This window comes from Pecten maximus, chromosome 2 (genome assembly GCF_902652985.1).
Source record: "Pecten maximus chromosome 2, xPecMax1.1, whole genome shotgun sequence".
NCBI lineage: Eukaryota > Metazoa > Mollusca > Bivalvia > Pectinida > Pectinidae > Pecten > Pecten maximus.
In genome coordinates, this window is record NC_047016.1 from 13645476 (window position 1) to 13671389 (window position 25914).

General features: G+C 39.0%; 1 protein-coding gene across 2 annotated transcripts in view; it reads left to right on the plus strand.

The window, feature by feature from the left end:
• LOC117318148 overlaps positions 1-25914 on the plus strand; it is a 60857-nt gene that overhangs the window by 23493 nt on the left and 11450 nt on the right. Inside the window, exon 1 of one of the 2 annotated variants that reach the window (XM_033873198.1) lies at positions 11094-11240. The exons of the other annotated variant lie outside the window; for it this stretch is intronic. The gene's annotated coding sequence lies outside the window, so the exon portion shown is untranslated. Of the gene's footprint in view, positions 1-11093; positions 11241-25914 lie in introns of those variants that run through there. 2 annotated transcript variants of the gene reach the window in all.

The following is a 25914-nucleotide window of genomic DNA, read 5'->3' on the forward strand; positions in this document are numbered from 1 at the left end:
TCATTAAATAAGATATATAGTTTGTAGACACAGGGCAGCCCTCTGTTCAATGAACAAACCTAAATCTGATAACCGAATTGTAGTCACGTTTCCCATTTCACTGAATTTAACAGATGATGGGACAAGGCTCTTACTCCCCATTTCCTCACACAATCACCCACCCTACTCTTACTCCCCTTTTCCTCACACACTCACCCACCCTACTCTTACTCCCCATTTCCTCACACACTCACCCACTCTTCTCTTACTCCCCATTTCCCCACACTCACCCCCCCCCCCCCCCCCCCCCCCCCCTCTCTCTTACTCCCCATTTCCTCACACAATCACCCACCCTACTCTTACTCCCCATTTCCTCACACAATCACCCTACTCTTACTCCTCATTTCCTCACACAATCACCCACCCTACTCTTACTCCCCATTTCCTCACACAATCACTCACCCTTCTCTCACTCCCCATTTCCTCACACACTCACCCACCCTACTCTCACTCCCCATTTCCTCACACAATCACCCACCCTACTCTTACTCCCCATTTCCTCACACAATCACCCACCCTACTCTTACTCCCCATTTCCTCACGCTCACCCACTCTTCTCTTACTCCCCATTTCCTCACACACTCACCCACCCTACTCTCACTCCCCATTTCCTCACACAATCACCCACCCTACTCTTACTCCCCATTTCCTCACACAATCACCCACTCTACTCTCACTCCCCATTTCCTCACACAATCACCCACCCTACTCTCACTCCCCATTTCCTCACACAATCACCCACCCTACTCTCACTCCCCATTTCCTCACACAATCACCCACCCTACTCTCACTTCCCATTTCCTCACACAATCACCCACTCTACTCTCACTCCCCATTTCCTCACACACTCACCCACCCTACTCTTACTCCCCATTTCCTCACACACTCACCCACCCTTCTCTTACTCCCATTTCCTCACACAATCACCCACCCTACTCTTACTCCCCATTTCCTCACACACTCACCCACCCTTCTCTTACTCCCCATTTCCTCACACAATCACCCACCCTACTCTTACTCCCCATTTCCTCACACACTCACCCACCCTTCTCTTACTCCCCATTTCCTCACACACTCACCCACCCTACTCTCACTCCCCATTTCCTCACACAATCACCCACCCTACTCTCACTCCCCATTTCCTCACACACTCACCCACCCTTCTCTTACTCCCCATTTCCTCACACACTCACCCACCCTTCTCTTACTCCCCATTTCCTCACACTCACCCACTCTTCTCTTACTCCCCATTTTTCTGACACAGTAACCCACTATTACTTCCCGTTTTCCTCTCACACCCACCCATCCTTTTCTTTAATATTGCCTGTGTATCATATGATAGAAAATAACTTAAATCAATTCATCAAATCTGGGATTTTATAATTTATTAAATTAAGATTGAAATTTAACCATTCAATTTTCAGTTTTAATCTTATGACATTAAAGAAAGTGTCAAATATATTTTCTGATATTTCATAATGCATCTGAGAAGGTATCTAATCAATCAACTACCACAAGACATCTTGTGTCAGTGGACAGGTTTATCTAGTACTCATGTATTTGGTATTAAAAAACATCTGGACTGAAAAAGTGGCTGCATATTCAGTTTGGTATCTGTTCAATTTAATTCCTATTAAAAGACTAACAGCAACACCTTTTTTCTGACTAATGCTTCTGTGTTTGATGTGACTCATTGATTATGGGTGTCGTATGGTAAATATCCTGTAAATTTGAAAGTTTTAAATAAAGAATAACTCTAGGTTGAGCTTAAGGTTTGATATCTGAAATCCAGCTGTTGATAAGGCTCTTTACAATGCATGAAATCATTCCATCTATCAGTTGCTATTTTTTTGTATAGAATTTCCTTTATGGATGCTTTATGACTATCAATAAGATAAAAAGTGGTGCATTTTGCTTCCAGAATAAATTTTCTCTTTAGAAATGATGTCTCATCACCAACCAGTATATACCGGCATATAACTAGCCTATCAATATACTGTATATCCTAAAATAAAGAGCTGTCCACAAAGAGGTCCCCTTCTTCATTATGGCTGAATCATCATTTTTACTGTAGTAAGCTTAAACAAAAGGAGGGGGTTTATGTCAGGATAGATATGACATTTTACAGCTGACATATTATCCGTTATAACTCTGTGTCATTTGTAACAGTTGTCTACATCTGGTTAGTATTTATAGAAAAAAATCAGCCCCCACTCCCAAATATATCAACAAGGAGTAACACATGGAGATCAGAAGATGCGTCTACTGTGTAAGGGAAGTGAGCTGTCTATCTTGGAGTGTTTTTAAAACAGACAGACTGATTGGTTGACAATTATATATAGCATTGTTTACAAAGCTGTCAACCAATCAGATTACCTGTTGCAAAACCGATCTTAAATATATAGCCTACTTCCCGTTCCACAGTTGATGCATTTTCGGCTATCACGGCCACTTTTGGTACATTTTCTCAACTTTAAATCATTATCATATGACAAAAGAATAACATGCATTGATACTGAGGTGCATTACTGAGATTTCTGTTCATTTGAGGTTTTGGTCGGATTGAACTTGAAAGTGAATCGAAGCTCACCCCCATCCCCAACCCTCCACCCCCACATCTGACTTTACAAGTGTTACACCTTGTTGATGTAATTGAAGTAGGGGCTAATATTTTTTTCTATAAATACTTACCAGATGCAGACGCCTGTGGTTGTAATGAGGTTCTGCCCACTGAGGCACCGTCTCTCCTTCCTATGTATGGGTGTAAAGGTCCACTGAAACGTCTCTCCTTCCTATGTATGGGTGTAAAGGTCCACTGGTCTCTCCTTCCTATGTATGGGTGTAAAGGTCCACTGAAACGTCTCTCCTTCCTATGTGTGGGTGTAAAGGTCCACTGAAACGTCTCTCCTTCCTATGTGTGGGTGTAAAGGTCCACTGGTCTCTCCTTCCTATGTATGGGTGTAAAGGTCCACTGAAACGTCTCTCCTTCCTATGTGTGGGTGTAAAGGTCCACTGGTCTCTCCTTCCTATGTATGGGTGTAAAGGTCCACTGAAACGTCTCTCCTTCCTATGTATGGGTGTAAAGGTCCACTGAAACGTCTCTCCTTCCTATGTATGGGTGTAAAGGTCCACTGGTACGTCTCTCCTTCCTATGTATGGGTGTAAAGGTCCACTGGTACGTCTCTCCTTCCTATGTATGGGTGTAAAGGTCCACTGGTCTCTCCTTCCTATGTATGGGTGTAAAGGTCCACTGAAACGTCTCTCCTTCCTATGTATGGGTGTAAAGGTCCACTGAAACGTCTCTCCTTCCTATGTATGGGTGTAAAGGTCCACTGGTACGTCTCCCCTTCCTATGTATGGGTGTAAAGGTCCACTGGTCTCTCCTTCCTATGTGTGGGTGTAAAGGTCCACTGGTACGTCTCCGCTTCCTATGTATGGGTGTAAAGGTCCACTGAAACGTCTCTCCTTCCTATGTATGGGTGTAAAGGTCCACTGGCCTCTCCTTCCTGTGTGTGGGTGTAAAGGTCCACTGAAACGTCTCTCCTTCAGATGTATGGGTGTAAAGGTCCACTGAAACGTCACTCCTTCCTATGTATGGGTGTAAAGGTCCACTGAAACGTCACTCCTTCCTATGTATGGGTGTAAAGGTCCACTGGTAGTCTGGTACGTCTCTCCTTCCTATGTATGGGTGTAAAGGTCCGCTGGTCTCTCCTTCCTATGTATGGGTGTAAAGGTCCACTGGTCTCTCCTTCCTATGTGTGGGTGTAAAGGTCCACTGGTCTCTCCTTCCTATGTATGGGTGTAAAGGTCCACTGGTCTCTCCTTCCTATGTATGGGTGTAAAGGTCCACTGAAACGTCTCTCCTTCCTATGTATGGGTGTAAAGGTCCACTGGTCTCTCCTTCCTATGTATGGGTGTAAAGGTCCACTGAAACGTCTCTCCTTCCTATGTGTGGGTGTAAAGGTCCACTGGTACGTCTCTCCTTCCTATGTATGGGTGTAAAGGTCCACTGGTACGTCTCTCCTTCCTATGTATGGGTGTAAAGGTCCACTGGCCTCTCCTTCCTGTGTGTGGGTGTAAAGGTCCACTGAAACGTCTCTCCTTCCTATGTATGCGTGTAAAGGTCCACTGAAACGTCTCTCCTTCCTATGTATGGGTGTAAAGGTCCACTGGTACGTCTCTCCTTCCTATGTATGGGTGTAAAGGTCCACTGAAACGTCTCTCCTTCCTATGTATGGGTGTAAAGGTCCACTGGTCTCTCCTTCCTATGTGTGGGTGTAAAGGTCCACTGAAACGTCTCTCCTTCCTATGTGTGGGTGTAAAGGTCCACTGGTCTCTCCTTCCTATGTATCGGTGTAAAGTTCCACTGGTACGTCTCTCCTTCCTATGTGTGCGTGTAAAGGTCCACTGAAACGTCTCTCCTTCCTATGTATGGGTGCAAAGGTCCACTGAAACGTCTCTCCTTCCTATGTGTGGGTGTAAAGGTCCACTGAAACGTCTCTCCTTCCTATGTATGCGTGTAAAGGTCCACTGAAACGTCTCTCCTTCCTATGTGTGTGTGTAAAGGTCCACTAGTCTCTCCTTCCTATGTATGGGTGTAAAGGTCCACTGAAACGTCTCTCCTTCCTATGTGTGGGTGTAAAGGTCCACTGAAACGTCTCTCCTTCCTATGTGTGGGTGTAAAGGTCCACTGAAACGTCTCTCCTTCCTATGTGTGGGTGTAAAGGTCCACTGAAACCAGGGTGCATCATTTATCTGTGTTTGTTTTATGACCCGCTGCAGTGCCTGGTGTTGTATATATTAATAAGCCAGGAGGGGTAAGGAGGGATATAATCAATCTCACTTATATAAGGTACACATATATATATGATACAGCTGTTGCATTTTACTTATGCAGTTTTATCAATTACTACCATAAAAAAATAATGAAAATTTATAATACAGCCCACACAAAACTTGAGGTGATTTACCTCAGCAGCTGTGCTGTTTCTTAGTAAAATAGTACTGGGACTGGAAACCATCCCTATCACAGCTTGCTTCATTGATAGTCTATTTAAAGATGGAGAGAGTGGGATATGGGATATATGATTCCCTAAATAAACCTGCTGACAGACCTAAAGATAAAATCACTTTTCCCTGGTGCACCATTAGGCTATTTCCAGAAGTTGTTTCAGTCCTTCAAGCTACTACTTTATATACCTGATTTATATACCTGTTTTGTGTACCTGTCTAGATACCTGTTTTGTGTACCTGTCTAGATACCTGTTTTGTGTACCTGTCTAGATACCTGTTTTGTGTACCTGTCTAGATACCTGTTTTGTGTACCTGTGTAGATACATGTTTTGTGTACCGGACTAGATACCTGTTTTGTGTACCTGACTAGATACCTGTTTTGTGTACCTGTCTAGATACCTGTTTTGTGTACCTGTCTAGATACCTGTTTTGTGTACCGGACTAGATACCTGTTTTGTGTACCTGTCTAGATACATGTTTTGTGTACCTGACTAGATACCTGTTTTGTGTACCTGTCTAGATACCTGTTTTGTGTACCTGACTAGATACCTGTTTTGTGTACCTGTCTAGATACCTGTTTTGTGTACCTGTCTAGATACATGTACCTGTTTATATACCTGTTTTATGTACTGTTTAGATACCTGTTTTGTGTACCTGTTTTGTGTACCTGTTTACATGTTTTATATACCTGTTTTGTGTACCTGTTTATATACTTGTTTTATGTACCTGTTTTATATACCTGTTTTATAAACCTGTTTAGATACCTGTTTCATGTACCTGTTTCATGTACCTGTTTCATGTACCTGTTTTGTGTACCTTAAAGAGTACCTACACATCTCGTGATCTAGCACCTTCTATATTTTGTCCCATTCATCAAGCATCTTTATATTATGGTGTCCCCATTGTTGTTACTTCTATTGATTTATTAAGTCCCTAAAGACAGACCATTCATTATATTTATACAGTCCCTAAAGATGGACCATTCATTAGATTTATACAGTCCCTAAAGATGGACCATTCATTAGATTTATACATTCCCTAAAGATGGACCATTCATTAGATTTATACAGTCCCAAAAGACGGACCATTCATTAGATTTATACAGTCCCTAAAGATGGACCATTCATTAGATTTATACAGTCCCTAAAGACAGACCATTCATTAGATTTATACAGTCCCTAAAGATGGACCATTCATTAGATTTATACAGTCCCTAAAGATGGACCATTCATTAGATTTATACAGTCCCAAAAGATGGACCATTCATTAGATTTATACAGTCCCTAAAGATGGACCATTCATTAGATTTATACAGTCCCTAAAGATGGACCATTCATTAGATTTATAAAGTCCCTAAAGATGGACCATTCATTAGATTTATACAGTCCCTGAAGATGGACCATTCATTAGATTTATACAGTCCCTAAACATGGACCATTCATTAGATTTATACAGTCCCTAAAGATGGACCATTCATTAGCTTTATACAGTCCCTAAAGATGGACCATTCATTAGATTTATACAGTCCCTAAACATGGACCATTCATTAGATTTATACAGTCCCTAAACATGGACCATTCATTAGATTTATACAGTCCCTATAGATGGACCATTCATTAGCTTTATACAGTCCCTAAAGACGGACCATTCATTAGATTTATACAGTCCCTAAACATGGACCATTCATTAGATTTATACAGTCCCTAAATATGGACCATTCATTAGATTTATACAGTCCCTAAAGATGGACCATTCATTAGATTTATACAGTCCCTAAAGATGGACCATTCATTAGATTTATACAGTCCCTAAAGATGGACCATTCATTAGATTTATACATTCCTAAAAGATGGACCATTCATTAGCTTTATACAGTCCCTAAAGATGGACCATTCATTAGATTTATACAGTCCCTAAAGATGGACCATTCATTAGATTTATACAGTCCCTAAAGATGGACCATTCATTAGATTTATACCGTCCCTAAAGATGGACCATTCATTAGATTTATACAGTCCCTAAAGATGGACCATTCATTAGATTTATCCAGTCCCTAAACATGGACCATTCATTAGATTTATACTGTCCCTAAACATGGACCATTCATTAGATTTATACAGTCCCTAAAGATGGACCATTCATTAGATTTATACAGTCCCTATAGATGGACCATTCATTAGATTTATACAGTCCCTAAATATGGACCATTCATTAGATTTATACAGTCCCTAAAGATGGACCATTCATTAGATTTATACAGTCCCTAAAGATGGACCATTCATTAGATTTATCCAGTCCCTAAACATGGACCATTCATTAGATTTATACAGTCCCTATAGATGGACCATTCATTAGCTTTATACAGTCCCTAAAGATGGACCATTCATTAGATTTATACAGTCCCTAAATATGGACCATTCATTAGATTTATACAGTCCCTAAACATGGACCATTCATTAGATTTATACAGTCCCTAAAGATGGACCATTCATTAGATTTATACAGTCCCTAAATATGGACCATTCATTAGATTTATACAGTCCCTAAAGATGGACCATTCATTAGATTTATACAGTCCCTAAAGATGGACCATTCTTTAGATTTATACAGTCCCTAAACATGGACCATTCATTAGATTTATACAGTCCCTAAAGATGGACCATTCATTAGATTTATCCAGTCCCTAAACATGGACCATTCATTAGATTTATACCGTCCCTAAACATGGACCATTCATTAGATTTATACAGTCCCTAAACATGGACCATTCATTAGATTTATACAGTCCCTAAAGACGGACCATTCATTAGATTTATACAGTCCCTAAATATGGACCATTCATTAGATTTATACAGTCCCTAAAGATGGACCATTCATTAGATTTATACAGTCCCTAAAGATGGACCATTCATTAGATTTATACCGTCCCTAAAGATGGACCATTCATTAGATTTATACAGTCCCTAAAGACGGACCATTCATTAGATTTATACAGTCCCTAAACATGGACCATTCATTAGATTTATACAGTCCCTAAATATGGACCATTCATTAGATTTATACCGTCCCTAAAGATGGACCATTCATTAGATTTATACAGTCCCTAAAGACGGACCATTCATTAGATTTATACAGTCCCTAAAGACGGACCATTCATTAGATTTATACAGTCCCTAAACATGGACCATTCATTAGATTTATACAGTCCCTAAATATGGACCATTCATTAGATTTATACAGTCCCTAAAGATGGACCATTCATTAGATTTATACATTCCCAAAAGATGGACCATTCATTAGATTTATACATTCCTAAAAGATGGACCATTCATTAGCTTTATACAGTCCCTAAAGATGGACCATTCATTAGATTTATACAGTCCCTAAAGATGGACCATTCATTAGATTTATACCGTCCCTAAAGATGGACCATTCATTAGATTTATACAGTCCCTAAAGATGGACCATTCATTAGATTTATCCAGTCCCTAAACATGGACCATTCATTAGATTTATACCGTCCCTAAACATGGACCATTCATTAGATTTATACAGTCCCTAAACATGGACCATTCATTAGATTTATACCGTCCCTAAACATGGACCATTCATTAGATTTATACAGTCCCTAAACATGGACCATTCATTAGATTTATACAGTCCCTAAATATGGACCATTCATTAGATTTATACAGTCCCTAAAGACAGACCATTCATTAGATTTATACAGTCCCTAAACATGGACCATTCATTAGATTTATACAGTCCCTAAAGATGGACCATTCATTAGATTTATACAGTCCCTAAATATGGACCATTCATTAGATTTATACAGTCCCTAAATATGGACCATTCATTAGATTTATACAGTCCCTAAATATGGACCATTCATTAGATTTATACAGTCCCTAAAGATGGACCATTCATTAGATTTATACAGTCCCTAAACATGGACCATTCATTAGATTTATACAGTCCCTAAAGATGGACCATTCATTAGATTTATACAGTCCCTAAATATGGACCATTCATTAGATTTATACTGTCCCTAAAGACGGACCATTCATTAGATTTATACAGTCCCTAAAGATGGACCATTCATTAGATTTATACAGTCCCTAAAGATGGACCATTCATTAGATTTATACAGTCCCTAAAGATGGACCATTCATTAGATTTATACAGTCCCTAAAGATGGACCATTCATTAGATTTATACAGTCCCTAAAGACGGACCATTCATTAGATTTATACAGTCCCTAAAGATGGACCATTCATTAGCTTTATACAGTCCCTAAAAATGGACCATTCATTAGCTTTATAAAGTCCCTAAAGATGGACCATTCATTAGATTTATACAGTCCCTAAAGACAGACCATTCATTAGATTTATACAGTCCCTAAAGATGGACCATTCATTAGATTTATACAGTCCCTAAAGATGGACCATTCATTAGATTTATACAGTCCCTAAAGACGGTCCATTTATTAGATTTATACAGTCCCTAAAGACGGACCATTCATTAGATTTATACAGTCCCTAAAGACGGACCATTCATTAGATTTATACAGTCCCTAAAGATGGACCATTCATTAGATTTATACAGTCCCTAAAGATGGACCATTCATTAGATTTATACAGTCCCTAAAGACGGACCATTCATTAGATTTATACAGTCCCTAAAGATGGACCATTCATTAGATTTATACAGTCCCTAAACATGGACCATTCATTAGATTTATACAGTCCCTAAAGATGGACCATTCATTAGATTTATACCGTCCCTAAAGATGGACCATTCATTAGATTTATCCAGTCCCTATAGATGGACCATTCATTAGATTTATACAGTCCCTAAAGATGGACCATTCATTAGATTTATACAGTCCCTAAAGATGGACCATTCATTAGATTTATACAGTCCCTAAACATGGACCATTCATTAGATTTATACAGTCCCTAAAGATGGACCATTCATTAGATTTATACAGTCCCTAAAGATGGACCATTCATTAGATTTATACAGTCCCTAAAGATGGACCATTCATTAGATTTATACATTCCCTAAAGATGGACCATTCATTAGATTTATACAGTCCCTAAAGATGGACCATTCATTAGATTTATACCGTCCCTAAACATGGACCATTCATTAGCTTTATACAGTCCCTAAAGATGGACCATTCATTAGATTTATACAGTCCCTAAAGATGGACCATTCATTAGATTTATACAGTCCCTAAAGATGGACCATTCATTAGATTTATACAGTCCCTAAAGATGGACCATTCACTAGATTTATACAGTCCCTAAAGATGGACCATTCATTAGATTTATACAGTCCCTAAAGATGGACCATTCATTAGATTTATACCGTCCCTAAAGATGGACCATTCATTAGCTTTATACAGTCCCTAAAGATGGACCATTCATTAGATTTATACAGTCCCTAAAGATGGACCATTCATTAGATTTATCCAGTCCCTAAACATGGACCATTCATTAGATTTATACCGTCCCTAAACATGGACCATTCATTAGATTTATACAGTCCCTAAAGATGGACCATTCATTAGCTTTATACAGTCCCTAAATATGGACCATTCATTAGCTTTATACAGTCCCTAAAGATGGACCATTCATTAGATTTATACAGTCCCTAAAGATGGACCATTCATTAGATTTATACAGTCCCTAAAGCACGCTCCCACCTCAGCTGTCCATATATTTTTCTCAAACCCATAGCGATAGCCTATCCACTGACTTATCATAATGCCTTTTACTTCCATGCAGTCCCACCATTCACTATTTTGTCACCCAAAGAATTAATTATGTTCCTGCTACTGGCCCTTCTGGCCCCTCCAGAGGGCAAGAGGCTGCTCTCACAATTCCATAGATTACGCTGTCCCCTATTTGGGCCCCTTTAGAATATTCTGTCTTTTACCAAATTAGCCCCTTATGCTGGGCCCCTGTGATATTAATAAGCCCAAGATACTCTGTGGTCTATTTATAAAGTATCATAAGTAAATACAGGGAAGAGTCTGAATCATTTCACACCCTTCCAATGCCAGACTCCCCAACTCAGCATCAGGCGGATGTAATAGGACCATCTGGTGGTATTGAGGGGGAGTGTGTGTACTCTATATCACAACACATCCTCACCAGTACCCCGGACAGGGAACATAACAGGTAGGGCTTTTATATAAAACTAATGAAATGGATGTAGGAGCAAGTTAATATTAATTAGCTACTCAATATGTTTTGACAGTTTGAATTGAAGAAGAAAAAAAAAATAATAATCAATTGCATACTGGACTAGTGTTTTCAGGATTCTCCATTTATAACATAAAAAAATGCATTTCTATGTATTTAAAAAATGATACGTGATATAATATTGCTATTTAATGCTAGCGGGGGCGGCTAAAATGTAAAGATACAGTGGCCATCTGTTATTTAGCTGGAGTATATATAGGACACAATTTAACTATTTTCTGTGAAACAGCTGTGAGGATAAATGTAACAGGATAGGACAACTTGTGAATATACTACAGGTAGGATATAATCTGTAAAAAGTCAAGTAGAAATGATATAAGAAACTTTTGAGTTAAAACTATGGGTTTATAGCTGTTATATAAATTATGTGATAAACTAGCGGTTTGTTCTCTTTTATAAAATATGTGTACGCATAATTTCAATTTAAGCTATATTTTGAACTATTGCATGGCTACGTGCAAACTATTGAACACTGGGTGAAGTTTCGGAATTAAGTCTTATCCTTTCAAGCATTAGTCACTGTGATGTTAACACTGCCGGGCAACTGTGAGTCATGGCATAGTGACTTTTATGCCTATAGGAAAGTTGAGATTTCAGTGATTCTAAGTGTGTTTTAGTATAATTATGTAATAAACAATATCATGGGTGTCTGTGCAATTGTCCAGGATATTTGACCCTCGATACTGGTAATCGACCGATGTTCTATTACACTCGGCCTTTGTGTCAAATGGTCTGGAATATTGAACAGACATTCATGATATATTTGTATATTATATACTATAAATTTGTTGTTCTCTTATATAAGAGTTCTGCACCTGAACAAATAAAAATAAAGTTTCAAACTCTATCCATTGCTAGCAGACTTTACATGTTGTTACAGAGTCAAGGAGAGTTTAATTTAAACTTTATTTTACCACAAATGATACTTGAAGCCATGGGTTATAAAGATGACAGTATTAATTACAAATACAGTGTCAGATGTCATCTTACCGACAATGTGTGTGTTGGTTAGGTCGAGTAGGTGTTTTACTTAAGTATATACTGATGTGTAATTACAGGGTCTTGTAGAGAGCTTAAAACCAAACATTGACATATTCTCTGTGTACATCATACAAGGGTGGGTTTTGCCCTACTTTCCTGACATTAGAAACTGCATGTTGTAGGGGGGAGGAGGTGGGGGGGGGGGGGGGTTGCTAGAGATAAATCGATCTCACACAGAGGGGTAAAGACAGTCGGCACACGCTATATGACGCTGCTCACAATAACATAATGTCATCATTTTACCTTGAGTAACCAATTTGTAAATGATGACGTCATCAATTTTGATGCACATTCCAAGGAGCATTGAAGATGGCATGGTGAAAAACTTTCCACACCTTTAATCCTACACAGGTGTATCCACACTTTTACCCTAGACAGGTTTATCCACACCTTTACCCTAGACAGGTGTATCCACACCTCTATCCTAGACAGGTGTATCCACACCTTTACCCTAGACAAGTGTATCCACACCTCTATCCTAGACAAGTGTATCCACACCTCTATCCTAGACAGGTGTATCCACACCTTTACCCTAGACAAGTGTATCCACACCTCTATCCTAGACAGGTGTATCCACACCTCTATCCTAGACAGGTGTATCCACACCTTTACCCTAGACAGGTGTATCCACACCTCTATCCTAGACAGGTGTATCCACACCTCTATCCTAGACAGGTGTATCCACACCTCTATCCTAGACAGGTGTATCCACACCTTTACCCTAGACAGGTGTATCCACACCTCTATCCTAGACAGGTGTATCCACACCTCTATCCTAGACAGGTGTATCCACACCTCTATCCTAGACAGGTGTATCCACACCTCTATCCTAGACAGGTGTATCCACACCTCTATCCTAGACAGGTGTATCCACACCTCTATCCTAGTCAGGTGTATCCACACCTTTATCCTAGTCAGGTGTATCCACACCTCTATCCTAGACAGGTGTATCCACACCTCTACCCTAGACAGGTGTATCCACACCTCTATCCTAGACAAGTGTATCCACACCTCTACCCTGGACAAGTGTATCCACACCTTTATCCTAGACAGGTGTATCCACACTTTTACCCTAGACAGGTGTATCCACACCTTTACCCTAGAAAGGTGTATTCACACCTCTATCCTAGACAGGTGTGTCCACACATTTACCCTAGACAGGTGTATCCACACCTCTACCCTAGACAGGTGTATCCACACCTTTACCCTGGACAGGTGTATCCACACCTTTATCCTAGACAGGTGTATCCACACCTTTATCCTACACAGGTGTATCCACACCTTTACCCTGGACAGGTGTATCCACACCTTTACCCTAGACAGGTGTATCCACACCTCTATCCTAGACAGGTGTATCCATACCTTTACCCTAGACAGGTGTATCCACACCTCTATCCTAGACAGGTGTATCCACACCTCTATCCTAGACAGGTGTATCCACACCTCTATCCTAGACAGGTGTATCCACACCTCTATCCTAGACAGGTGTATCCACACCTCTATCCTAGACAGGTGTATCCATACCTTTACCCTAGACAGGTGTATCCACACCTTTACTCTAGACAGGTGTATCCACACCTCTATCCTAGACAGGTGTATCCATACCTTTACCCTAGACAGGTGTATCCACACCTTTACTCTAGACAGGTGTATCCACACCTCTATCCTAGACAGGTGTATCCACACCTTTACTCTAGACAGGTGTATCCACACCTCTATCCTAGACAGGTGTATCCACACCTCTATCCTAGACAGGTTTATCCACACCTTTATCCTAGACAGGTGTATCCACACCTTTACCCTAGACAGGTGTATCCACACCTCTACTCTAGACATGTGTATCCACACCTCTATCCTAGACAGGTGTATCCACACCTCTATCCTAGACAGGTGTATCCACACCTCTATCCTAGACAGGTGTATCCACACCTCTATCCTAGACAGGTGTATCCACACCTCTATCCTAGACAGGTGTATCCACACCTCTATCCTAGACAGGTGTATCCACACCTCTATCCTAGACAGGTGTATCCACACCTCTATCCTAGACAGGTGTATCCACACCTCTATCCTAGACAGGTGTATCCACACCTTTACCCTAGACAGGTGTATCCACACCTCTATCCTAGACAGGTGTATCCACACCTCTATCCTAGACAGGTTTATCCACACCTTTACCCTAGACAGGTGTATCCACACCTTTACCCTAGACAGGTGTATCCACACCTCTATCCTAGACAGGTGTATCCACACCTCTATCCTAGGGTAAGATTAATAGAATCTTTCATCCCTTTTGGGGTGAGATAGGGGGATCTCAACCCGAGGAGGGAGATTGTTAAATTCCCAAACACGAGGCTTGCCGAGTGTTTGGGAACTTAACAATCTCCCCCAAGGGTTGAGATCCCCCTATCTCATTCCAAAAAGGGGTGAATGATTATTTTTCTCTTACCCTGTTTTCCAATCGTAGTGTGAACCAAATAGAAACGTACGTAAACAACAACACATAGATGACGGATGACTGTTGTGATAAGGCTGCAAGCAGACGCTTTACACCTTACGATATGTTGTTTCATACAAAATACAGTTCGGATAAGCTTGTCAAAAAAAAAACACCAAACACTCGGTTCACTCTGGGTTCACTCTGATAATTAATACAGTACAATCCACTTAACCGGGTAACGCTTAATAGGGTATTTCATTTATTGGGGTAAAATTTCAAAAACCAAAACCATTTTCTCTTGAATCATGTTTAAACAAATTTGTTTAATTGGGTTGGAAATGACGTATTTTTCGGTTATTCGACTACGACAATCTGACCAAAAAAAAATAGAAATTCTCCAATTTTCACGAAAGTCTTTACCCTGAACATGTTTATATCCAAACCTTTACCCTGGATAGGGTTGAGAGAGGGAATCCCCCATCTTCAATTTTATGATGTCATGTCAACAATATAATGACCTCATGTTGACAATTCATTTATAAGGTCAGTAAAATATACTTTGCTTAAGAAAACCACCAGATCATTAAAAGAAAAATAATCATTGATCCCCTTGGGAGTGAGACAAGGAATTCTCTTACCCTGGACAGGGATATCCACAATTTTACTGGTAAGAGATCTTTTTATCTCACCTTTGGGTTGAGACAAGCTACATGTGCTCTTTGCATGTTCTCAACAATTGCATGTTGTCAAGTCAACAATACCATGACATCATGGCAACAGTACAATGATGTCATATTGACAATTCATTCACGTTATGTCAACATTTCCTTGCATTGATGTAACGTTGATATTAGATACATTAGAGGGTAAACAGGGTAAGAGAAAAGTAATCATTCACCCCATGGAAGTGAGACCTTATTAACTAGGGAATCAACCATTGGGGTGAGATACTTAAGCTGCCAAAAACTCGGCAAGCCTCATGTTTGGCAACTTTAAATCTCCCCCCTCAGGTTGAGATTCCCCTGTCTCACCCCCAAGGGGGTAAAAGGTATTATTAATCTCAACCCTTGGGGTAAGATTCTTAAGCTGCCAAACATTCAGCAAGACTCCTGTTTATCACTAAGAATCTTTCACTTCAGGTTGAGATGACCCTGTCTCACACAAGAGGGATACAGATATTCTATTAATCTTTTCGGTATCAAAATTGGGAATGTACCTAAAGCTTGGGAGCAATATCTCCATCACTCTGTAAGAACAAGCATTTATGGCTGATTTGGAATGAATTATCTGGCACCAATAATACACCCTTTTTCACATAAATAAGAATAGAACCGACCTTAAACCTGAAATTAGTTGTCATAATTGTAGCACTGATCATAGGTTTTACCCCCTGTTATTTCTATAGAAACATATTAAATCTTAATTGTCAGGAAAATGGAAGGATTTCTCCTCAATCAATACACCATTTCTTCTCCTTCCCCACTGGGATCCTTGACAGCAGCTTTTGAAAGTAGGACTCTGTAATGGTTGTAAGCTAACCAGCCATATAAAGATGCCCAAAGTTTGATATCTAAGGACAATGGTTTTTTCTGTGTATTGTTAGCTTTAGCAGGATAATGGAAATAACTCACAATGCCATACCAACACCTGCTTTGGCAGATTTGATCTAGGCTTAGATAGGTAATGCATATGTGTTAATCTCCAATAAATTAGCAAGTTGACAGTGGTGTGTTATTGATCATATTTAGTTAGTGAAATACCAGTTGAGCCATACATCTGCTTATACCACCAAGATCACCGAGTATATACCTGGTGATCGTCGTGTCATATTTAAAAAAAAAAAAAAAAAATTGAATACAACCTAGCTGATATGAAGAAAAAAAAAACAATGTTGAAAATAACAGACTTCCGATGTGGTGACATTTATATACAGATGTTCTGGGTGTAATGTAACAGACATCCGATGTGGTGACATTTATATACAGATGTTCTGGGTGTAATGTAACAGACATCCGATGTGGTGACATTTATATACAGATATTGGGTGAAATGTAACAGACATCCGATGTGGTGACATTTATATACAGATATTCTGGGTGTAATGTAACAGACATCCGATGTGGTGACATTTATATACAGATATTCTGGGTGTAATGTAACAGACTTCCGATGTGGTGACATTTATATACAGATATTCTGGGTGTAATGTAACAGACTTCCGATGTGGTGACATTTATATACAGATATTCTGGGTGTAATGTAACAGACTTCCGATGTGGTGACATTTATATACAGATGTTCTGGGTGTAATGTAACAGACTTCCGATGTGGTGACATTTATATACAGATATTCTGGGTGTAATGTAACAGACTTCCGATGTGGTGACATTTATATACAGATGTTCTGGGTGTAATGTAACAGACTTCCGATGTGGTGACATTTATATACAGATATTCTAGGTGTAATGTAACAGACTTCCGATGTGGTGACATTTATATACAGATATTGGGTGAAATGTAACAGACATCCGATGTGGTGACATTTAATAATGTAACAGACATCCGATGTGGTGACATTTATATACAGATATTGGGTGAAATGTAACAGACATCCGATGTGGTGACATTTAATAATGTAACAGACATCCGATGTGGTGACATTTATATACAGATATTGGGTGAAATGTAACAGACATCCGATGTGGTGACATTTATATACAGATATTGGGTGAAATGTAACAGACATCCGATGTGGTGACATTTAATAATGTAACAGACATCCGATGTGGTGACATTTATATACAGATATTCTGGGTGTAATGTAACAGACATCCGATGTGGTGACATTTATATACAGATATTGGATGAAATGTAACAGACATCCGATGTGGTGACATTTATATACAGATATTCTGGGTGTAATGTAACAGACATCCGATGTGGTGACATTTATATACAGATATTCTGGGTGAAATGTAACAGACATCCGATGTGGTGACATTTAATAATGTAACAGACATCCGATGTGGTGACATTTATATACAGATATTGGGTGAAATGTAACAGACATCCGATGTGGTGACATTTATATACAGATATTCTGGGTGTAATGTAACAGACATCCGATGTGGTGACATTTATATACAGATATTCTGGGTGTAATGTAACAGACATCCGATGTGGTGACATTTAATAATGTAACAGACATCCGATGTGGTGACATTTATATACAGATATTGGGTGAAATGTAACAGACATCCGATGTGGTGACATTTATATACAGATATTCTGAGTGTAATGTAACAGACATCCGATGTGGTGACATTTATATACAGATATTGGATGAAATGTAACAGACATCCGATGTGGTGACATTTATATACAGATATTGGGTGAAATGTAACAGACATCCGATGTGGTGACATTTATATACAGATGTTCTGAGTGTAATGTAACAGACATCCGATGTGGTGACATTTATATACAGATATTGGGTGAAATGTAACAGACATCCGATGTGGTGACATTTATATACAGATATTCTGAGTGTAATGTAACAGACATCCGATGTGGTGACATTTATATACAGATATTGGGTGAAATGTAACAGACATCTGATGTGGTGACATTTATATACAGATATTGGATGAAATGTAACAGACAGGCGATGTGGTGACATTTATATACAGATATTGGGTGAAATGTAACAGACATCCGATGTGGTGACATTTATATACAGATATTCTGAGTGTAATGTAACAGACATCCGATGTGGTGACATTTATATACAGATATTGGGTGAAATGTAACAGACATCCGATGTGGTGACATTTATATACAGATATTCTGAGTGTAATGTAACAGACATCCGATGTGGTGACATTTATATACAGATATTGGGTGAAATGTAACAGACATCCGATGTGGTGACATTTATATACAGATATTCTGAGTGTAATGTAACAGACATCCGATGTGGTGACATTTATATACAGATATTGGATGAAATGTAACAGACATCCGATGTGGTGACATTTATATACAGATATTGGGTGAAATGTAACAGACATCCGATGTGGTGACATTTATATACAGATGTTGGATGAAATGTAACAGACATCCGATGTGGTGACATTTATATACAGATATTGGGTGAAATGTAACAGACATCCGATGTGGTGACATTTATATACAGATATTGGGTGAAATGTAACAGACATCCGATGTGGTGACATTTAATAATGTAACAGACATCCGATGTGGTGACATTTATATACAGATATTGGATGTAATGTAACAGACATCCGATGTGGTGACATTTATTAGCCCACCATCATCAGATGGTGGGCTATTCAAATCGCCCTGCGTCCGTGGTCCGTCGTCCGTCCGTCCGTCCGTCCCTCCCTCCGTCCGTCCGTCCGTCCGTCCGTCCGTAAACAATTCTTGTTATCGCTAATCCTCAGAAAGTACTGAAGGGATCTTTCTCAAATTTCATATGTAGGTTCCCCTTGGTGCCTAGTTATGCATATTGTATTTTGGGACCGATCGGAAAACAACATGGCCGACAGGCAGCCATCTTGGATTTTGACCATTGAAGTTTGTTATCGCTATTTCTGAGAAAGAGCTGAAGGGATCTTTCTCAAATTTCATATGTAGGTTCCCCTTGGTGCCTAGTTATGCATATTGCATTTTGGGACCGATCGGAAAACAACATGGCCGACAGGCAGCCATCTTGGATTTTGACAATTGAAGTTTGTTATCGCTATTTCTAAGAAAGTACTGAAGGGATCTTTCTCAAATTTGATATGTGGGTTTCCCTTGGTGCCTAGTTATGCATATTGCATTTTGGGACCGATCGGAAAACAACATGGCCGACGGGCAGCCATCTTGGATTTTGACCATTGAAGTTTGTTATCGCTATTTCTGAGAAAGTACTGAAGGGATCTTTCTCAAATTTCATATGTTAGTTTCCCTTGGTGCCTAGTTATGCATATTGCATTTTGGGACCGATCGGAAAACAACATGGCCGACGGGCAGCCATCTTGAATTTTGACCATTGAAGTTTGTTATCGCTATTTCTAAGAAAGCACTGAAGGGATCTTTCTCAAATTTCATATGTAGGTTCCCCTTAGTGCCTAGTTATGCATATTGCATTTTGAGACCGATCTGAAAACAACATGGCCGACAGGCAGCCATCTTGGATTTTGACAATTGAAGTTTGTTATCGCTATTTCTGTGAAAGTACTAAGGGGATCTTTTTCATATTTGTTATGTAGGTTCCCCTTGGTGCTTAGTTATGCATATAGCATTTTGAGACCAATCGGAAAACAACATGGCCGACAGGCAGCCATCTTGGATTTTGACCATTAAAGTTTGTTATTGCCATTTCTGAGAAAGTACTGAAGGGATCTTTCTCAAATTTCATATGTAGGTTCCCCTTGGTGCTTAGTAATGCATATCGCATTTTGGGACTGATCGGAAAACAACATGGCCGACAGGCAGCCATCTTGGATTTTGACCATAGAAGTTTGTTATCGCTATTTCTGAGAAAGTTTTGATTGGATCTTTCTCCAATTTCATATGTAGGTTCCCCTTGGTGCCTAGTTATGCATATTGCATTTTGGGACCGATCAGAAAACAACATGGCCGACAGGCAGCCATCTTGGATTTCGAAAATTGAAACTGGTTAACACTATTACTAAGAAACTAATGAAGGGATCTTCCTGAAATTTCATATGTAGGTTCCCCCAGGTGCCTAGTTATGCATATTGCATTTTGAGACCAATCGGAAAACAACATGGCCGACAAGCAGCCATCTTGGATTTTGACAATTGAAGTTTGTTATCACTATTTCTCAGAAAGCACTGAAGGAATCTTTCTCAAATTCCATATATATAGGTTCCCCTTGGTGCCTAAATCTTAAATTTTATATATAGGTTTCCCTTGTTTGAAAAGTACTAGAGGTTTCTTCTGAGTTTACACAGATTAGTAAGACTTAGAAGAAGAGAAAAGTAGAGAAAAAATCAATCTGACATGGAACCTATGAAGAACATTCAATGGTGGGCGCCAAGATCCCTCTGGGATCTCTTGTATACAGATATTCTGAGTGTAATGTAACAGACATCCGATGTGGTGACATTTATATACAGATATTGGGTGAAATGTAACAGACATCCGATGTGGTGACATTTATATACAGATATTGGGTGAAATGTAACAGACTTCCGATGTGGTGACATTTATATACAGATATTGGGTGAAATGTAACAGACATCCGATGTGGTGACATTTATATACAGATGTTCTGAGTGTAATGTAACAGACATCCGATGTGGTGACATTTAATAATGTAACAGACATCCGATGTGGTGACATTTATATACAGATATTGGGTGAAATGTAACAGACATCCGATGTGGTGACATTTATATACAGATATTCTGAGTGTAATGTAACAGACATCCGATGTGGTGACATTTATATACAGATATTGGATGAAATGTAACAGACATCCGATGTGGTGACATTTATATACAGATATTGGGTGAAATGTAACAGACATCCGATGTGGTGACATTTATATACAGATGTTCTGAGTGTAATGTAACAGACATCCGATGTGGTGACATTTATATACAGATATTGGGTGAAATGTAACAGACATCCGATGTGGTGACATTTATATACAGATATTCTGAGTGTAATGTAACAGACATCCGATGTGGTGACATTTATATACAGATATTGGGTGAAATGTAACAGACATCTGATGTGGTGACATTTATATACAGATATTGGATGAAATGTAACAGACAGGCGATGTGGTGACATTTATATACAGATATTGGGTGAAATGTAACAGACATCCGATGTGGTGGCATTTATATACAGATATTCTGAGTGTAATGTAACAGACATCCGATGTGGTGACATTTATATACAGATATTGGGTGAAATGTAACAGACATCCGATGTGGTGACATTTATATACAGATATTCTGAGTGTAATGTAACAGACATCCGATGTGGTGACATTTATATACAGATATTGGGTGAAATGTAACAGACATCCGATGTGGTGACATTTATATACAGATATTCTGAGTGTAATGTAACAGACATCCGATGTGGTGACATTTATATACAGATATTGGATGAAATGTAACAGACATCCGATGTGGTGACATTTATATACAGATATTGGGTGAAATGTAACAGACATCCGATGTGGTGACATTTATATACAGATATTCTGAGTGTAATGTAACAGACATCCGATGTGGTGACATTTATATACAGATATTGGGTGAAATGTAACAGACATCCGATGTGGTGACATTTATATACAGATGTTGGATGAAATGTAACAGACATCCGATGTGGTGACATTTATATACAGATATTGGGTGAAATGTAACAGACATCCGATGTGGTGACATTTATATACAGATATTGGGTGAAATGTAACAGACATCCGATTTGGTGACATTTAATAATGTAACAGACATCCGATGTGGTGACATTTATATACAGATATTGGATGTAATGTAACAGACATCCGATGTGGTGACATTTATATACAGATATTCTGAGTGTAATGTAACAGACATCCGATGTGGTGACATTTATATACAGATATTGGGTGAAATGTAACAGACATCCGATGTGGTGACATTTATATACAGATATTGGGTGAAATGTAACAGACTTCCGATGTGGTGACATTTATATACAGATATTGGGTGAAATGTAACAGACATCCGATGTGGTGACATTTATATACAGATGTTCTGAGTGTAATGTAACAGACATCCGATGTGGTGACATTTAATAATGTAACAGACATCCGATGTGGTGACATTTATATACAGATATTCTGGGTGTAATGTAACAGACTTCCGATGTGGTGACATTTGCTGTAGGTGAATATTTAATTGAACATCTATAGATGACTGATACATTTCTTTCCAATATTAACTCTCCTATTGAGGAAGGAAGACTCAAATTTTATCCTGCATTTAGACATAAATAATCAGTAAAAGACTTCATTGTTCATAATTTATACACACAATTAGTCCAACAGAATATGCAGCTGAAAATATATTAAGGCCATTCATTTGTCAGGATGTTCTTTTCAAAGACTCCAAATTTAGAACTCATGTAACTCCCTTATCAAACTTCCAACGATTATAGAAATTTATATATAGATATAGGCTTTCAACTTAAATGACATTATCAACATTTGGTATTAATGATATAATAAATATAGGTGTGGCAGGACTGAGGTGAAATGATGTTTTCAGAGGAAGAATTTGTTAAATGATGTTTAAAGACATTTGATTTATCAAATGATGTTAACAGCTAGGTGATGGACGTGTATTGATTTTTATAGAACTGAGTGGCAAATATAGAAACATGTATGTATATATATATATATTTACAGTTACAGGTTGTAATCCACTGCCATGGGAACCCTTTATTACACACAACTAAGGTTTCTCATTAGCAGCTCCCATGGTGATTACAAAACTCACCAGTCATCACATACATACTGTTGATGCACATTGTATGCCTGAAAGCTAATGATTTCTGCTCCATTCATCTTTGTACTGCCTCTGTATAGCCTTCTATCAGCTAGTTAATGTCATCTAGTCATTAACTATCCTCCAGCTTGCTGCCATTGATCAAAACACTTCTCAGCCCATTGGGATGGTCATTTTCTGCTTCCATTCACAAACTTGGAATTTCGGAATTGGATGTTCCTTTCATGAATATCCAAAGTAGCTATTATGAAACTGATCTATTTTATCTTTGCTTTGAAGGTCAAGAACAAAATCAGTGTCCCACTGAATGTCAGCCTGACATACATATTATAATAAACAAATTTATTTTTGATAATATTCTTCATGGATGAATATGGTTTATGATAGCCAATTGTATGTGGCTGTACCATGATATTACCAGTTCCACCTTCCAATCTACAGATAATTATGTGTGGCTGTACCATGATATTACCAGTTCCAGCTCCCAATCTACAGATAATTATGTGTGGCTGTACCATGATATTACCAGTTCCACCTCCCAATCTACAGATAATTATGTGTGGCTGTACCATGATATTACCAGTTCCACCTCCCAATCTACAGATAATTATGTGTGGCTGTACCATGATATTACCAGTTCCACCTCCCAATCTACAGATAATTATGTGTGGCTGTACCATGATATTACCAGTTCCACCTCCCAATCTACAGATAATTATGTGTGGCTGTACCATGATATTACCAGTTCCACTTCCCAATCTACAGATAATTCTGTGTGGCTGTACCATGATATTACCAGTTCCACCTCCCAATCTACAGATAATTGTGTGTGGCTGTACCATGATATTACCAGTTCCACCTCCCAATCTACAGATAATTATGTGTGGCTGTACCATGATATTACCAGTTCCACCTCCCAATCTACAGATAATTGTGTGTGGCTGTACCATGATATTACCAGTTCCACCTCCCAATCTACAGATAATTGTGTGTGGCTGTACCATGATATTACCAGTTCCACCTCCCAATCTACAGATAATTATGTGTGGCTGTACCATGATATTACCAGTTCCACCTCCCAATCTACAGATAATTATGTGTGGCTGTACCATGATATTACCAGTTCCACCTCCCAATCTACAGATAATTATGTGTGGCTGTACCGTGATATTACCAGTTCCAGCTCCCAATCTACAGATAATTATGTGTGGCTGTACCGTGATATTACCAGTTCCAGCTCCCAATCTACAGATAATTATGTGTGGCTGTACCGTGATATTACCAGTTCCACCTCCCAATCTACAGATAATTATGTGTGGCTGTACCGTGATATTACCAGTTCCACCTCCCAATCTACAGATAATTATGTGTGGCTGTACCGTGATATTACCAGTTCCACCTCCCAATCTACAGATAATTATGTGTGGCTGTACCGTGATATTACCAGTTCCACCTCCCAATCTACAGATAATTATGTGTGGCTGTACCATGATATTACCAGTTCCACCTCCCAATCTACAGATAATTATGTGTGGCTGTACCGTGATATTACCAGTTCCACCTCCCAATCTACAGATAATTATGTGTGGCTGTACCGTGATATTACCAGTTCCACCTCCCAATCTACAGATAATTATGTGTGGCTGTACCGTGATATTACCAGTTCCAGCTCCCAATCTACAGATAATTATGTGTGGCTGTACCGTGATATTACCAGTTCCAGCTCCCAATCTACAGATAATTATGTGTGGCTGTACCGTGATATTACCAGTTCCAGCTCCCAATCTACAGATAATTATGTGTGGCTGTACCATGATATTACCAGTTCCAGCTCCCAATCTACAGATAATTATGTGTGGTTGTACCATGATATTACCAGTTCCACCTCCCAATCTACAGATAATTATGTGTGGCTGTACCATGATATTACCAGTTCCACCTCCCAATCTACAGATAATTATGTGCCCCCTTACCCTTGATTTCAGTGCACTGATGAAGCTCTTCATCCAAAAAATGTTCAGAGTAAAAATGTTGAATAAAGCATCAGCTCGCATCAATACTAGATTTAGTATAGTAAGCAGATTTGTGCTGACAATCTAATTCATGAATCACTGAAAGGTCAAACGAAGATTGAATGAACAGTAGTGAAATATTTCAGGATCTTTAGTGGCCAAATGTGTATCCATGCAAGCAGATATTCATTGACCAGTAATTAATATAATTTCCCAAGTGTCTATCTCCGGAAAGGTCAGAACTGCCCATGGAGTAATCTGTTAATGATTGTCGTTATTTCAAAATGTGCTGGAGACTATAAAAGGAACATGTCCTCCTGAACCAATGTTTTTTGACCACCTGATAATGTAATTTATTGTCGCTCCCTCTCTAAAATTACCACAATTTTTCTTAACGAAGTGCTGCCCTAATGGATGCAATGAACCGCTTGGAAAAGTTTGTGTCACGCCTACAAGTCCATTTTCTGATATCAGAAATTTCCTAATGGATGGTTTCATTAAATAATATTGGTTAAATACTTAACTAGTTTAGGGGAGAACAGACGTCATCGTGT